At 53.5% G+C, this 8,936-nt stretch overlaps 1 long non-coding RNA gene across 9 annotated transcripts in view; it reads left to right on the forward strand.

The window, feature by feature from the left end:
* Positions 1–300: 300 nt before the first annotated feature.
* Positions 301–8,936, forward strand: part of LOC116418645 — a 15,427-nt gene continuing 6,791 nt past the window's right edge. For all 9 annotated transcript variants that reach the window (XR_004228751.1, XR_004228749.1, XR_004228753.1 and 6 more), the window contains exon 1: positions 301–1,870. This is a non-coding gene — a long non-coding RNA (uncharacterized LOC116418645). The remainder of the gene's footprint in view (positions 1,871–8,936) is intronic.

Here is an 8,936-nt window from a genome sequence, read left to right on the forward strand (position 1 = left end):
GTATTGGAACAGCAGTCTACAGCAATCCCCATGGGTTGTGAATGGTTAGGGCCACTCAGTCTTGAAACCATATGTTTTCAAGTACACTCTGGTTAACATTTACATGAAGACTCCTGCCTTTGCCCTGTGTCCTTTTTTCTTTTTCTTTCTCTCTCTTTTTTTTTGAGATGGAGTCTCGCTCTGTCACCCAGACTGGAATGGAGTGGCACAATCTCGGCTCACTGCAGCTTCTGCCTCCCAGTTCAAGCAATTCTCTTGCCTTAGCCTCCTGAGTAGCTGAGACTACAAGCATGTGCCACCATGCCCAGCTAATTTTTTCTATTTTTAGTAGAGATGGGGGGGGTCTCACTATGTTGGCCAGGCTGGTCTCGAACTCGTGACCTCAGGTGATCTGCCCACCTCCACCCTGTGTCCTTACCTTGTCTCAGCTCTGCCCATTACTGCTGGTGCCCCTGATGCTCCCGCATGGGCGAAGGGGAGGGGCTGGCCCTGAGTGGGGGTGTGCTCTTGTGTTGCTGTCGGGGAGTCCAGGAGTGAGAGCTACTGAGCTCTTCTTGGTTGTCACCATCCCAGTGGATTTGGGGGTCCCAAAGACCACCTTCAGGTTGGATGATTTGCTAGTAGGATTCAGAGAACTCAGCAAAACTGTTATACTCCTGGTTGTAGTTTATTACAGTGAAGGAAACATTAAAATTAGCCGTGGAAAAAGGTGCATAAGGCAGAATCCAGGAGCCAGGCATGCGCTTCCAGTTCTCCTCTCGCAATGGAGTTGTGTAGATAGCACTTAATTCTCCCAGCAATGATGTGTGACAACACACAGGGGGTACTGTCAACCAGGGAGGTTCACCTGAGCCATGGTGTCCTGGGTTTTCACTGGGGTCAGTCACATAGGCGTGCAGCATCCGCATGACTGAATGCAGTTACTAAGTCTCTCAGTCACACAGGCGTGCGGCATCTGCATGACTGAATGCAGTTACTAAGTCTCTCAGTCACACAGGCGTGCAGCATCCGCATGACTGAATGCAGTTACTAAGTCTCTCAGTCACACAGGCGTGGGGCATCTGCATGACTGAATGCAGTTACTAAGTCTCTCAGTCACGTAGGCGATGACTGAATGTAGTTATTAAGTCTCTCAGTCACACAGGCGTGCAGCAGCCACATGACTGAATGTAGTTACTAAGTCTCTAGCACCCCCCAGAGATCAGATGATGCAGCACTGGTCCAAGGCCCGCACCGGAAATCACACTGTTAGCATAAACTATCTGGTGTGAAAAAGACACTCTTAACAGGCAGAGATTCCAAGGGCTTTGAGGTTACCTCCCAGGAGCAGGTCAAGGGCCAGACCTTTGTTTCGAATGTGCAGGGGTTGGACAACCTAGGCCTGCTGAATTAACCGTTTACGGCACCCTTGGCTACAGCCGAAGGAAGCTTCTTATCTCACGATCATTTCCTTTGTTTCAATGACTTGTTTATCAGGGATCTTGGGTGTACCCTTGGATTGTGTGTGTGTGTGTGTGTGTGTGTGTATACCAGAGGGGATTGCATGTCAACTAGGGACAGGGCATTCTGTGTGGTCTGGAGGGCAGGCCCATGTCCTGTCCAGCCACAATCCTAGGCCAATGTTCTGGGACATTATGCGAGCTGGTGCAGTGAACACTTAGGAACACTGGCCACATGTTGACTGGCCTGACTGATTGGTTGGTCTAGAGGCCTGGCCCCTTTGTGCTTAGAGTAGGGCTGAGGATACTAATGTTTCCCTCTCTCCTTAGCATTGACCTAGGCTGCTTCTGAGGACTGGCAGTCTGGAGACCTGGCAGAGGCTGCCAAACCTTTTGTGGATGGAGCTCAAGTGAACTGTTAGTCTAACAAGGTCAGAGATGCTACATTCTGCTGACACCCTGCACTCCCCAACCCCTCCTCACCCCAGGCCATGGAGGGGCAAGGGGATATATTAAGCAGCTGAGCCTGGTCTCCCCTTGCTCACTGCCAGCAGCTCCTGGTTCTTACGGTTTGTCCTCCGCAGGCTCATGCCATTTGAATAGTGGAGTAGGTGTTTGTCCCTGTGTCTTGGGACTCCAGGTCTCAAATTCACAGGCACAGGAGCCAGCCTGGGGCCAGAAGAAGGCAGAAGTGACCAGGTGGTGCTGCCAGATCTCAGCTGCTTTTGACTGGGGCAAACAGTGATGCAAGGAAAGCCAGAATCCAATTTTTTTACTGTTGGCACGCAGTTCACTTTTTTTTTTTTCTTTTGAGTTGGAGTCTTGCTCTGTTGCCAGGCTAGAGTGTAGTGGCGCAATCTTGGCTCACTGCAACCCTCTCCTCCCAGGTTCAAGTGATTCTCCTGCCTCGGCCTCCCAAGTATCTGGGATTACAGGTGCCCACCACCACGCCTGGCTAACTTTTGTATTTTTATTAGCGATGGGGTTTCACCATCTTGGCCAGGCTGGTCTTGAACACCTGACCTCATAATCTACCCGCCTCGGCCTCTCAAAGTGCTGGGATTACAGGTGTGAGCCATCGTACCCGGCCCAGTTCACAATTTAAAACAGTCTCAGGCAGGCCCAGAGGATGTCTCTGTGGACTGTGTCCACCATGCCAGCCTGCAGTGTGTGTTGGGGGCTGGGGTTCCTGGTGCCTTGGCTGTGCCTCCTGGGCTGGCTTGGATCTTGGCTTTGCTTTTGTCAGGCTCTGTGTAGCCCCATCCCCAACCCCAGCAGGCTTGTCTCACTCTCCACCCTTGGGCTCTGCCCGACTTTCCAAAAGTGGGTTTTCTTTGATTAATTTAGTTATTTCTGTTGCCCAGAGATAGAAAGAAATATACCAATTATTATCTGTCTTCCCATTTTATTATGGATTTATCTACTTTTGGAGACAGGGTCTCACTCTGTCACCCAGGCTGGAGTGCAGTGGCACAATCTTGGCTCACTGCAACCTCTACCCACTCCCCCCTGCCACCCACAACCTGGGCTCAAGCTGTCCTCCTACTTCAGCCTCCTGAGTTGCTGGAACCACAGGTAATGCACCAAAACGCCGGGTCATTTTTTAGTATTTTTAATAGAGCCATGGTCTCACCATGTTGCCCTGTCTGGTCTCAAACTCCTGATCTCAAGCAATCCACTGGCCTCTGCCTCCCGAAGTGCTGGATGACAGGCATGAGCCACTGCACTGACCTCATTTTATTTTTTTACTTTATAAATTTAATATGTGTGTATCATAAAATAATTTTTAAAAAGGCATATAAAGTTATAGCCTCACACCCAGTCTCCTCTAGAGGTAGCCACTGTTAACTGTTGTCCTTCCTCCCTTCTCACATGTGCATATGTGGCACACACATGTATATGTGTATGAATGTAGGTGCATAAATACTTCCAAAGGAAGCCCCACTAATGCTCCAGGCCCTACTGTTTTCACTCTTTCTCATGGGGGCCCTTCTAGTGATGTGAGCAACTTCCCCTTTTCTTTTTAGAGGATCCATAGGAGTCAGTTGCCCAGCCCAGCCAGAACATGTGGGTTGCTGTCTGTTTTTTGCCCTAGAACACACACCCTTGCCCTTTCTGCCACTCCTCTTTGCACCCTCTGCCATTCAGGGCTGCCTGTGCTCTGGATCCCCTCACGGCCTTCAGCCCCTGGACGTCCCTGGAGCCCCTGCTTGGGTACTGAGCACTGTGTAGGGGTGTTACACACCCAGTCCTCCCAATAGCCCTATGTGGTTGCCCCAGTTGGCCAGGGAAGGGAGCTAAGGTGGGTCGTGGCAAACAGCTCCCATCCCATTTGCCAGCTAGACTTGCCTTGATATAGGAAACCTTCAGTGCATCCTTCCCAGGGGTGGCTCTGCCCTGTGAGGTAGATATCAAAGCTTGTCTGTGTCACAGTGCACTCATCTGTTTGTGGTCCCGGCAGGTAACCCAGGAAGGAGAGAGGGATCTGCTCACAGACACTGACTAAGCATGCATGAGAAGGAGGCCAGAACAGCTGAGGAGCATTCTGGGGTCTCCTGCCAGGTGACCAGTGACCACAGCCTGGCCTTCCCTTCCCTTGACTGCCATTCTTGGACCTTCCCGAAACCCTGCAAGGACTGGGAACTCTTACGGTGGCCCTGCCCAGATCTACCCCAGAGCCACACTCACCAGGTGTCCTGTGTGAGTTACTGGCATTCCCGCAACTTTGAGAGAGCAGCCAGGGCTGCTTTAGTGTAAATCTCTTCACAAATCAAGAGCGAAAGCAGAGTTCTGGGAGATCCTGTTAGTGGAAGATATAAGGTTCCTGGCCTGCCCCCTGGTCGAGTGACACATGAGAAACCGGTCTGGTGGCTGCTTCTGGGACCTGTGATAGGAGGGACACACTTCCATTTCCTGGTTCTCCTGCAGTTGATCAGGGTTATTTTCCATGCTGCGTATTACCTTTAAAAAGAAACCTTCAGGTCAGGTGTGGTGGCTGGCACCTGTAATCTCAGCTCATTGTTTATGGTGCCAACCTGGATCTTTGGAGAGGCCAAGGAGTAGGTGACTTGGAACCCTGATGGTCAGTGTGGGGGGCAGGGAAAGCTTATACCGTCCTAGTGTGTTTACAGAAGCTTGCTGCATTCCTGAGAGTGAAGTTAGTTTAGTGCATGGGGCGAACGTCCAGTGGGAAGTGAGCCTTGTGACCCTAATATGGCCCGAATCTGCTCCCTAAAGAGAGAGACTTGGTAAATTATCTTTACCAGGTGTTACCCAAGCCTGTCAGTACTCCCCACCAGTAAGCCTTGTGTCCGAATTTTACCGCGCGGGTCAGGGCTGGGGCCCTAGTGGCGGCAGTGGCTGAGATCAGCGGGCTCAGTAGCAGGAGCACAAGTACCCCCTTGCCACGTCTGGAGGACACCTGCTCCACCGTCTGAAGAGGCCGCTGAGCGCCCGCAATTACCGAGGCATCAGGTAGGACCGCGAGGCCATCAACCTACAGGTGAAGCTCCAGGCGCTGTGGCGCTTTGAAGCCGGAGAGAAGCTCAGGAGAATCGGGAAGGCGCTGGGGCTGTCCACCTCCACCTTGGCCACCATTCGTGACAAGGAAAAGATCTGGGCGAGTTCCCAGGCGGCCACACTGCAGGCGGCCACCAAGTTGAGGCGTAGCCACAGCCTGATGATAGAGAACACGGAGCAGCTGTTGAGGGTGTGGATGGAGGACCAGAGCCAGCGCAACGTGCAGGTCAGTGTGGTGCTCATTCAGGAGAAAGTCCACGGCCCATTCAAGAACCTCAAGCAGGGGCAGGGCAAGGGCGCCTACCCCGAGAGCTTCGGGGCGAGTCGAGGGTATTTCGCTGGTTTCAAGGCGCGCCACGGCTTGAGTAGCATCCGGGCCAGCGGCCCCGCCGCAGGTGCGGACCAGGAGGCTGCGCACAAGAACCCAGCGCTAACGCGCGGGTTGATCCCAGAGGGCAGCTACCCACCTTGGCTGGTGTTCAACATGGATAAGCCCAGGTTCTTCTGTAAGCGCCTGCTGAGAGGACGTTCATTATCCTGTGGAAGATGAGTCGGCCCCTGGGTCAAAGCCGCCGGAGACCTCCTGACCCTGCTGCTCGCGGGCAACGCGGCCGGCGACTTCAAGGTGAAGGCCCTGCTGGGGTACCCCTCGGAGAACCCGTGTTTCCTCAAGGGCTCCTCCAAGTCCAACCTGCCCGTGGTGCGGTGCTCGCACAGGAAAGCCTGGGTAACCATGAGCCTCTCCCAGGAGTGGTTCCTGCACTTCTGCCCCACAGTGGAGAGGTGCTGCACCCAGCACGACCTTTCCTACAAGGTGCTGCTTATCCTGGACAGCACTCCCGGCCACCCCGGGAGCTTGGAGGACCCCTTGTACCACATGCGCATGGAATACCTGCCAAGATCACCACGGCTTTCATCCAGCCCATGGACCGGGATGTAGCGGCCCTCTCAAGGCCTGGTACCTGCGGAGGATCTTCTGCCTGCTGATGGCCTAGGCGGACGGCCCAGACTGGCAGGCGACAGTAAGGGACTTCTGGAAGTACACACCGTCCTCGACGCTGTCTACAATATCTTTGAGTCCGAGTCCCAGGAGGAACTCCCACCAGTTGCTCTTTTTTTTTTTTTTTTTGAGATGGAGTCTGGCTCTGTTGCCCAGGCTGGAGTGCAGTGGCCCGATGTCGGCTCACTGCAAGCTCAGCCTCCTGGGTTCACGCCATTCTCCTGTCTCAGCCTCCTAAGTAGCTGGGACTACAGGCGTCCACCACCATGCCCGGCTAATTTTTTGTATTTTGTAGAGACAGGGTTTCGCCGTGTTAGCCAGGACGGTCTTGATCTCCTGACCTCATGATCCGCCTGCCTCAGCCTCCCAAAGTGCTGGGATTACAGGCGTGAGCCACCAAGTCTGGTCTTTTTTTTTTCCTAAATTTGAGATGGAGTCGTGCTCTGTCGCCCAGGCTGGAGGGGTGCAGTGGTGCTATCTCGGCTCACTGCAACCTCTGCCTCCTGGGTTCAAGTGATTCTCCTGCCGCAGCCTCCTGGGTAGCTGGGATTACAGGGCCTCGCCACCATGCCCAGCTAATTTTTAAAAATATTTTTAGTAGAGACAGGATTTCACCAAGTTGGCCAGGCTGCTCTTGAACTCCTGACGTCAGGTGATCCACCTGCCTCGGCCTCCCAAAGTGCTGGGGTTACAGGCATGAGCCACCGCGCCTGACCTCCTACCAGTTGCTCTGAACGGAAGGTGGAAGAAGCTATGGCCTGAGTGCGTCCATGGCAATGTGGGCATCTGGCTCATGGAAACTCTTCTGCAGATCCAGGGTGACATCATGGTGTTGGCACACAGCACAGGTTTTGTGGAGGTGGCAGAGGCCAACACGAGGGAGCTGCTGCAGTGTTGTGGGGCGGATCTGTCCAACGAGGAGTTGATGAGATGGGAGCAGGAGCGGGCGGCCGGGGAGGAGGGCGAGGACAGCTTGCCAGTGTGCCGCCAGCTCACGGCCAGGCACCTGGCCAAGGCCATTGCACACTTCGGTGCTGGCTTGCAGATCATCAGTGACAGTGATCCCAACTTGGAGCACAGTCTCAACATCCGTCAGGGCATCAGCAACATGATCAACTGCTACCAGGAGCTCTTCAAGGGGAAGAGAGGTCCCAAGTAGGACCTGGGTGTGAGCTGAAGGTGGGAGTTCTGAGGCACAGGACTTTGTTGGGGGAAAGAAGATCCTCCTGTCTCCCTCAGTGAAAGTGGTACTGTTCTGAATGTTCCCACTTCACTATATTTAATTCCCCAGATTTGTTTCTTTTTTTTTTTTGAGATGGAGTCTCGCTCTGTTGCCCGGGCTGGAGTGCAGCGGCACGATCTCGGCTCACTACAAGCTCTGCCTCCCAGGTTCACGCCATTCTCCTGCCTCAGCTTCCTGATTAGCTGGGACTACAGGAGCCCGCCACCATACCTGGGGAATTTTTTTTTTTTTTTGTATTTTAATAGAGACGGGCTTTCACCGTGTTAACTGGGTTGGTCCGATCTCCTGACCTCGTGATCCACCCGCCTCAGCCTCCCAAAGTGCTGGGATTACAGGCGTGAGCCACCGCGCCCGGCCCTTTAATTCCCCAAATATTGTTTTAATCTGTGTTAATTGATTATCTCAAGTGAACTTCCATCTCAAATACATGGTTCTCAAAAGCTTCCATGAACTCTCAAGCGTGACTTATGACAGCCTGGGGCCCTTGGAGCACAGGGTGCCAGTGACCTAGTGGAAGCCCAGGAGAGAGCCAGGTTCACTGTGCAGCGTCTCCCTCCGTGGTCTTCCTGGAGACTATGCCCACTTCACTGAGCCTTCCATGTGTCCAGAGGTAGGGATAGTAGGGATAGATGGACATCCTGCTTATTTTCGGTTCACCTTTCCACTGACCTTCAACCCTGCAGACTGCAAAGATGGAGCCCGCTGAGCCCCCAAAGAGATTCAAATGTGGGTCTGAGTGGGAGGGCTTCCCAGCCGCACACCTTCCAGCTGTGTTCCTCCTGGGCCCTGGATGCTTCTTGCCATGCTGTCCTCTGAAATGATGCTCTGCCCTAGCAGATCTGTGGTAGGTGAGCTAGTGAGGCAGCGCAGCTGGGCTCTGCTCTCCCACTATCCCAGCCCTGTTGTGGGGTATCCGCATGGTTGCAGGCATCCCCTGGCCAGGCCTGGGTGCTCATTCTCCCTCTCTCTTCTTGTCTCCCCAGTCTCCCTGCTTTCTCTGCTCTGCACTCCTTCTTTCTGCTGTTTTCCCATGGACTCCTGCGACACCCCTAGACTCTCTTTTTCCCATGGATATGGGCTCATTCCAAGGAAAGGGGGGCATTTGGACACAAGGCCCTAGATCCCACGAGGGAGTACTAGGGGGCACCTGATGCCCCTCAGAAAGAGGCTTGCTGGGACAGCACATGGGAAAGCCATGGGGATGTGATCCATTTGGGTAAGGACTTGGGTTTCAGGGCATGAGTTGGCTTCATTGCAGGATGCAGATCCTTAAGTGGGTGGCCTCTGTCTCCAGCTGTAGGGTCCTGCCAGGAAGCCTCTATATGAGTCTACCTCCCTTCTGCAGGACCAGAGAGGGGTTGTTATGAACAGCCCAGGGGATTGGTTGCACTAAGCTTGTCTTGAAGATTTTGCTGGGGAGTCCAGGTGCCCATGTCTCCCACCTGCTCTCCATACACATCTCTGCGCACCTGGCTGAGGCATTTCCAGACCTAACCTCAGATAACATGCATGTGAGGAACACTCCCAAGTGGCTAGGCCTCTTGCACCTGAGCAGGCGGCTTCTGCACCAACACTGGGGTGGGTACATTGGCTCACACCTATAATCTTAGCACTTTAGGAGGCCGAGGCAGGAGGATAGCCTGAGGCCAGGAGTTTGAGAGTAACCTGAGCAACACAGTAAGGCCCTGTCTCTACAAAAAAAAAAAAAAAAAAAAAAAAAAAAAGCCAGGTGTGG

This window comes from Piliocolobus tephrosceles, unplaced genomic scaffold (genome assembly GCF_002776525.5).
Source record: "Piliocolobus tephrosceles isolate RC106 unplaced genomic scaffold, ASM277652v3 unscaffolded_29334, whole genome shotgun sequence".
NCBI lineage: Eukaryota > Metazoa > Chordata > Mammalia > Primates > Cercopithecidae > Piliocolobus > Piliocolobus tephrosceles.